Genomic DNA, 7,500 nt, shown 5'->3' on the forward strand with positions numbered 1-7,500 from the left:
CATCCGTAATTCAATTAAAAAGACGAATTTTTCAAAAGTTTTCGAGAAACAAATACTGATTTGTTTTCCGACGATAATCCGCAGCTAATCACTGGGTGACATGTTTTATTGCAGACTGACGTCACAGTTCCGCTGTACCAATGAAGTCTGTGCCTTGCATGCAAATTAATGCGAAAGAAAGTTTGCAGTCGTTAATACTTATGTCAGACATGGCTTCATCAGCAAATAGAGTCTGTTGATGTAGTTGTTGCATGAGGAGATTTAGGACAAGAGGGGGGGGGGGGGGTGTCACGAAGTAGGGGATTTTGTTTGGGGGTTGAGTGAGAAGGTAAATAATCTCTGGATATTTGCAGCAGAAAAGCGTCACTGATGATGAAAATGTCATAATGTTTCAGATAGATGGATTACTAAGGTTTCCGATGTGTCCGTGGAACTCTCTTGACATAAAAAGGAATTTTTTTTTATTACTTTATTTTACCTTTTGTGATCTTTGTATTCGAAATGAAATAGGATCCATGAAAAAAAAAATCTTAATTGAATCGTTTTTCTTCGTTTTGGTCTAATTTTATTTTGGTATAATTTCATTTTGTGGGCTCAAGCCATGTCGTCCTGATGGAAGTTCTTAATAGGTAGCTTTCCCGGGTATATTTGACTGCAGTGATATTCCCAGAAAATTTTACCTTAAGGTATCCAGAATTCTAACTCCTGGAGCGAATATCCCTAAATAATCTCACAGGGATATCGCATAATATCAGAGGACGTATTCTTGACACGTCACATAGCTATCTTCACCCCGAACAGTATTAACGCTTTGAAGGGATACAGTGACAAGAATTTGAAACGAGAATGAAAAGAGAGCCGCTCATAAGTAATCTCTCCTATTCCGTTTCCAGTGTGTATCTGATGAAGGCGGTAGCGCCCTCTTCATTCCTTTTTGTGTAGCTCTACTACTTGTTGTTTTCCCTTTTGCCTCTGGAAAGTTGAGTATTATCTTTACTATGTATAAATGTAAGCTCATGTCGTTTTGAATTAAATGAAAAGTGATATTAACGTAAACAAGAGCTGTTGCCTACCGGAGGCATCCTGGATGCTATCGCTCGCTATTTATGGGTCATTTAGTTAGCTAGAGCGACGTTCCCGGTTTGTTATGCTTTAATAATGTAGCTATTTAGCTCCTCTAAGAATGCTTATATTATACCGTCAGTTTTTAGTTCGGTGATTTCGACAAGGGTAAAGGTACCGATCTCGCTCTTCGCGAGGCTTAGTAGCCTAGGCATTTGGCCCTAGTACTTTCATGTATGATATAAGTTTTTTCCGAGTGTTATATTATTGAAGCAATAGGCAAATATTTTATACATATAACATATTATTGAGTGTTTTTTCCAAGATTGTATACGAGAGAGTTTCGGTTAGGTAATCGATTCTCACCTTACCTAGTCTAGTAATCTAGGTACAGTAGTATACTTTCGCACATCCCCGATTGTTCTTTTCTCCTCGGGAGGCTAAGTTCAATCCCTCTCTCCCTCTGTTAGCCTTCGGCTTAATCCTAGTGGTTCTATCTGTATAATAATTCAAGTATAACTATTCTAGGATATGGGTTAGGGCAGAACATCAGAGTTTCTAGTCTGTGGTCTGCTTCTTCCTAGCATAGAGAATGAGTCTCCTTTGCTAGGTTAGGGGCGAGCAACAGGAAGCTTTGCTTCCTTAGTCTATGTTGGAAGGATTCTGTAAGAGCTGATTCCTTCCTCTAGTGGCCTGGCAGACTGTCCTTTGTTTTTTTTTCTAGGGCTGGGGAATGAGTTTTCTCTGTTGCCCGGAGAAATAACTTCACCTAACTTTGTTCTGGTTGGGAGGAGGATAGGAAGTATTGCCAGTCTTCCTCCCTAATAAAGAACTCTAGGTTAGGATGAGCTTCCCTAACTGCTGAGTGTGTCTCTTGCTAGAACGAAGTCTATAGGACCCTTATCCCTTCCCACCTCTCTTTCTTTTATTTTCTTTTGGCCGCAGTCCTACTTCCGTACCTAGTGTAGGTTAGGATGAAGGACCGGCTTAGCTCTCTTCCGGCTGGCATTACGTGTCGGCCGGCACAGACCCTTTGTTCTTTGCAGAGTGAACTCCAGACCTCCCTTGGTCTCCCTTCCATGTCTGCTGGTAGAGCCAGGCAGGCTATGGAATCTTTGGAAGCCTGAATGCAACATTCTCCCATTGCATAAGTTCACTCTTTCTGCATGGAAGGTCATATGGCAATGCTGCCTTATAACTTTACATCCATTCTGTTTCTCTGACTATTGTGTTGCCCCCCTAACCCGGCTGCCGGCTTAACAGCCGACAGCCGGGCAGGTGGAGGTTCTCTGGTTCTTGGCTACTGTCGGCGGGCATGGGTATTATTACCTTTGCCTGCCGACAGTGGAAACAAATCCCGAATCTGCTGGCCTCTACGATTAGCAGCCGGCAGCCGGGTATTAGTGTTTTCAGCTGTTGGCTGGCAATGATTGCCGGCCGGCACACAGTCGGGAATCACTGGGCTGCCGCCTATTAGTTAAAGATAGTATATCTTTGAACTATACAGGGGTAGATGCCGGCCGGCGCCTGCTAGCCGGCACAACAGCATGCGATGTACAGTAGTTGCTATAATTGTAGTGTAGTACAAACTGCATTAGCAGAAACCGCTGTACAGAGCTTGTGATAACACTAAAGTTCTTCATCATACTTAATGTTATCTTGTATAACCTTTTGTTGAGACCGTACAATATATAGAAAGTAAATTCTTTCTGTATTTTTTCTATCCCGTATATTAAAACTTTATCTCAAGGTGTGAACTAAACCTTAAATTTCCGTTTAGGAAATTACATAAGGTATTCTAGAATAGAATTAACCTTAGTTTTAATATCTCGGGAGGTTTCAGCAATTGACTGGACAGGAAATACAAGTATGTGTCTTTCCTTCTTTCTTTTATAGCTTTTCTATATAAGCTAAATGTTTCAATATAAGTGAAAGCCTTCACTTGATACTCATGGATTTTTCTTCTCTTTACAGGAGGACCCTCCAAAGTGCGGGAGTGTGTTCTGTAATGTCCTCAGTAAGAACTTCTGTGGACATCAACTTTGCAAGAGGCACGCACCATGCGCAGCCTCCAGAGGTGATCTCCGCTATTGGGACCCCCAGGTTTGTACAGTTTGTTCTAAACTGATTACCGAGGCTTTTGACGACCCTAAGTCGACGGAGTTAAGGGATGCTGCCAGGGAAATGTTACGATCCTGGGTGAGGGGTTTTCAGAAAAACACCTTAGGCTCCTACCTTCCAAATGAGAAGATGAGGGCCTACTTTTTCCCTAAAGCATCGGCTGATGCAATCATCCCCCAGCCTCAGATGGATATACCAACTGTCCAGAATCCGGTAGATTCTGAAGTCTCGGCCGCCCTTCAAGACATCCAATTGGACGATAGGATGTCGGAGGTGTCGGATTCTACTAAGAAGGACCTTCTAGGAAAAGGTCAGGAAAAGGAGCTGTTCCAGGCTCCTCCAGTAGAAGAGGAAAAAATCGACGAAGTGTCGGTTACATCGGTTCCGGACCCAGAACCTGTTCCTTCTACATCGTCTGCTATCCCAGAGGAACTGGGAAGGACTCTTTCTTCCATTGTTGAGATGATCCAACAAATTCAAAGGAAGAATGATGAGAAAGAAGCTGCAATGAAACTGGAGATACGTAGAATTGCAGCATCACGTGGGCCCCAGAAGCGGCTCAGCGTGAAGGATCTTCCTTTGTGCTCGGATACCAATCCTTCGAGGTATGCCGAACACATGCCAATGACAACCGGGAAGATCGTGATCTCAAAAAAATTGGGAGCAATTCCCTTGGAAGAAGTGGAATTTTGGCCCAACAAAGATTCTTATCCGGACTGCTATGTCCGTCTTAGGAAGGAGCCAGCCTTAAAGGAGGAGACGGAGCCGAAGGAGGTCATAGTTTTTTTACCATAGTAAAGCTCATACGTTACTAGCAAGCTCGATGAAAGAGAGGGGCTTCACTAACTCAAAGGTGCCCGCCTTGAGTAAGAAGCTTCCCTCCTTTGTGGCCTCTCCTACCAGAGCCTTTCCCTTCCTGAAAAAGGGATTTGAGGCAGCCTTAAAGGCGGTGAAGGAAGGGAAACCACGCCCCTCCTTGGAGGAGTGCAAGCCATTATCTCTGGCCTTGCCCTTGGACCAAGAAGACTGGAAGGACGTACACCTTACCTTCTCAGTCGGGAAGCTGGAAGCTGATTTTGCTGGACGCCAGTTCGGTGAGGCACTTCCAAAAGTGTCGGAGATTCTCTTGCGTAGAAAGCAAGAGATAAAAGAAAGACTTGCGGCATCGATTTCGTTGCAAACGACACTAGAAACGATGGCAAGTGACCCCAAGAACCAGGATATATTCATGGTTGTGGACAAAACCCATCTGGCCACAGTTACGAAGGATCTCTATAGATTTATTAAAGTTAGAAGAGCCTGTGGAGAGTTCGTGTTCGCCTCGACTGCGGTGAAGCACAGACCAAGGAAACTGATCTCCTCTCGTATTTGGGGTAAGGACCTCTTTCCCAATGAAGTGGGTAAAGAGGTAGTAGACAAGGCCGCCACAGAGAATAGGAACCTTCTCAAGAAGTGGGGCTTAGATTTTAAGAGAAAGTCTTTTCTAGATGAAGGTCCCCAACCCAAAAAGAAGACAAAAATGCCTAGGCCATCCTCTCGGCCGGCTACACCCTACTAACAGCAACAAGAACAACTTCCTGTGATCGCAGTACCACAGATAGTGGCACAACCTCCAACCACGTACCAGCTGGTACCTCAACAAGTGGCGACACAGTCGCCAGTTTTTAACCCAAGCTTTGAAAGGCAGACTTCTTCCTTTCGTGCGAAAGCTAGAGGAACAGCCAGAGGTTCTTCTAGAAGCACTTCAAGAGGAAGGGGATCCAGGGGAGGACGCGGTCAGGGAGGCAAGGCCTCAGGTCCACAACAGCAGAAGTGAGATACTTCCTGTAGGAGGGAGACTACAGCTATTTAGGGATCGCTGGACCTTCGATCCCTGGGCTCACAGCCTAATAAAGAATGGACTAGGTTGGAGCTGGAGCAGTCCTCCACCTCAATTTCCTCAATTCTTCCAACACTCAACCCCTGTTCTGGAAGAATATGTCCGAGAGCTCTTAGACAAAAGAGTAATCCGGAAAGTTATGTCCATCAAATTCCAAGGAAGGCTGTTTTGTGTTCCAAAGAAGGACTCAGAAAAACTCAGAGTTATTTTAGACTTGTCGCCACTCAACAAGTTCATAGTGAACTACAAGTTCAGAATGCTCACACTTCAACACATAAAGACCTTACTGCCCAAAAAAAGCATATGCTGTTTTTCTAGACTTGTCTGATGCCTATTGGCACTTTCCAATTAATCGTTACTTCTCCTCCTACCTAGGCTTCAAGTTACGTTGATAACTTTACGCCTTCAGAACCTGCCTTTCGGGCAAAACACAGCCCCAAGGATTTTCATGAAGCTTGCGAACACAGCCGTCCATCAATTACGCCTAAAGGAGGTCCAAGTAGTAGCCTAATTGGACGACTGGCTGGTGTGGGCAGCATCCAGGACAGAATGCATGCAAGCTTCTAAGATAGTGATCCAGTTCCTGGAACATCTGGGATTCAAGATCAACATAAAAAAGTCTCGACCTTCTCCAGCTCAAAAATTTCAGTGGTTGGGAATCCACTGGAATTTGGAGTCACATCGATTTTCCATTCTTGGGAAAGAAATAGCAGGATCTGTCAAGAGACTATTGAAATCCAAACGGATATCAAGACGCGAACAGGAGAGAGTGCTGGGCTCTCTACAGTTTGCTTCGATAACAGACCCAGTGCTAAGAGCAGAGCTAAAGGGTGCAACTGGAGTCTGGAGAAAATACGCATCAAACGCGCGAAGAGATCTAAAAAGACCTCTACCGACTCGACTGAGAACGCTTCTCAAGCCGTGGTCCAATGCAAAGCAGTTAAAGAGTTCAATACTTCTTCAACCTCCTCCCCCGTCAGTAACTATCCACAGCGGCACCCTCAAAGGAAGGCTGGGGAGTCACTCTCATTAGAAGAGAGACCAAGGAGATTGGTCCAATCTTTTCAAGTCATTTTACCTTAACTTTCTAGAACCCATGGCAGTTCTTCTGACACTAAAAAAAGTATCTCCTCGCCACTCGACCTACATAAGGCTTGTTCTAGACAGCGAGGTGGTATCGAGATGCCTTAATCGACAAGGGTCGAGGTCAACTCAAATCAACCAAGTTATGTTGGCCATATTCCATTTGGCGGAATGGAAGAAATGGCACCTGTCAGCAGTTCACATTCAAGGGTTCCGCAATGTGACAGCGAACGCGCTATCCAGGTTTACACCTATAGAGTCAGAATGGTCCCTTGACGTAGGATCGTTCTCCTTCATCTCGAGCCAAGTCCCGGAGCTGCAGATAGACCTCTTTGCGACGAAAGACAACAAGAAAATAGATTGTTACATGTCCCCATAAAGGATCCGCTAGCGGAGGCAGTGGAGGCTATGTCCCTAGACTGGAACAGATGGTCCAATATTTATCTGTTCCTCCGCACAACCTCCTTTTAAAGGTTCTCAATAGGCTGAGATCCTTCAAAGGAAAAGCAGCAATAGTGGCCCACAAGTGGCCAAATAGCGTGTGGTTCCCTCTGGCATTGGAACTACGACTAAAATTCATACCGCTACTGTTTCCATCCCTGTCTCAGCGAGTACAGAAGTCGACTGTCTTCGCTCCATCACAGAAAACACGGAACCTACATATCATGATTTTCTCTCCTTAGCGATGAGAAAAAGATTTGGTGTTAAAAGTCAGTTTAGACTTCTGGTGGAAACCAGAAGATATTATGAGGCTTTAGGGAAGAAATAGCTTTCCTTTGTCAAAGCGAAGAAACCAAAAGAAATTCCGACAGATTCCTATTTATCATTATTCACTCACCTTCATGAGCAAGGTTTAGCAGTCAACACAATTCTAGTGTTCAAGCCTGCCTTGACAAGTCAGATACCATATGCCTTAAAGGTTGACCTTTCTAACGACGTTCTTAATGAACTAGCCCTTCAGTGCTTCCAAAGACCCTTTGCTTGGTCATTAGATATGATTCCTCATTGTGTATAAATAATGAACAATGAGGAATGGGCTTAGAAAGTATTACTCAAACATTCCAAACAAGCCCTAAAACAAAGAAACACTAAAATAAGAAATAAAGAATGGTATTTCTCATCACAACAAAACTCAAAGACATTAACATTTGATTAGATGAACATCGCTAGACAATATATAATAAATTTGGACAGAACTACAGACTTGCCTCTTATTATAATCAGCCATCCCTCACCATCTATGAGTTACACACAAAAACGAGTAAAAATGACCAAAATTCACTATTTTGACCTTGAAATATGACCTTTTGACCTTGAAGATGAGGAAGATGACCCCAGGTGGTGTTGAAAATGTC

The sequence above is a fragment of the Palaemon carinicauda genome, chromosome 17 (genome assembly GCF_036898095.1).
Source record: "Palaemon carinicauda isolate YSFRI2023 chromosome 17, ASM3689809v2, whole genome shotgun sequence".
NCBI classification, from domain to species: Eukaryota; Metazoa; Arthropoda; class Malacostraca; order Decapoda; family Palaemonidae; genus Palaemon; species Palaemon carinicauda.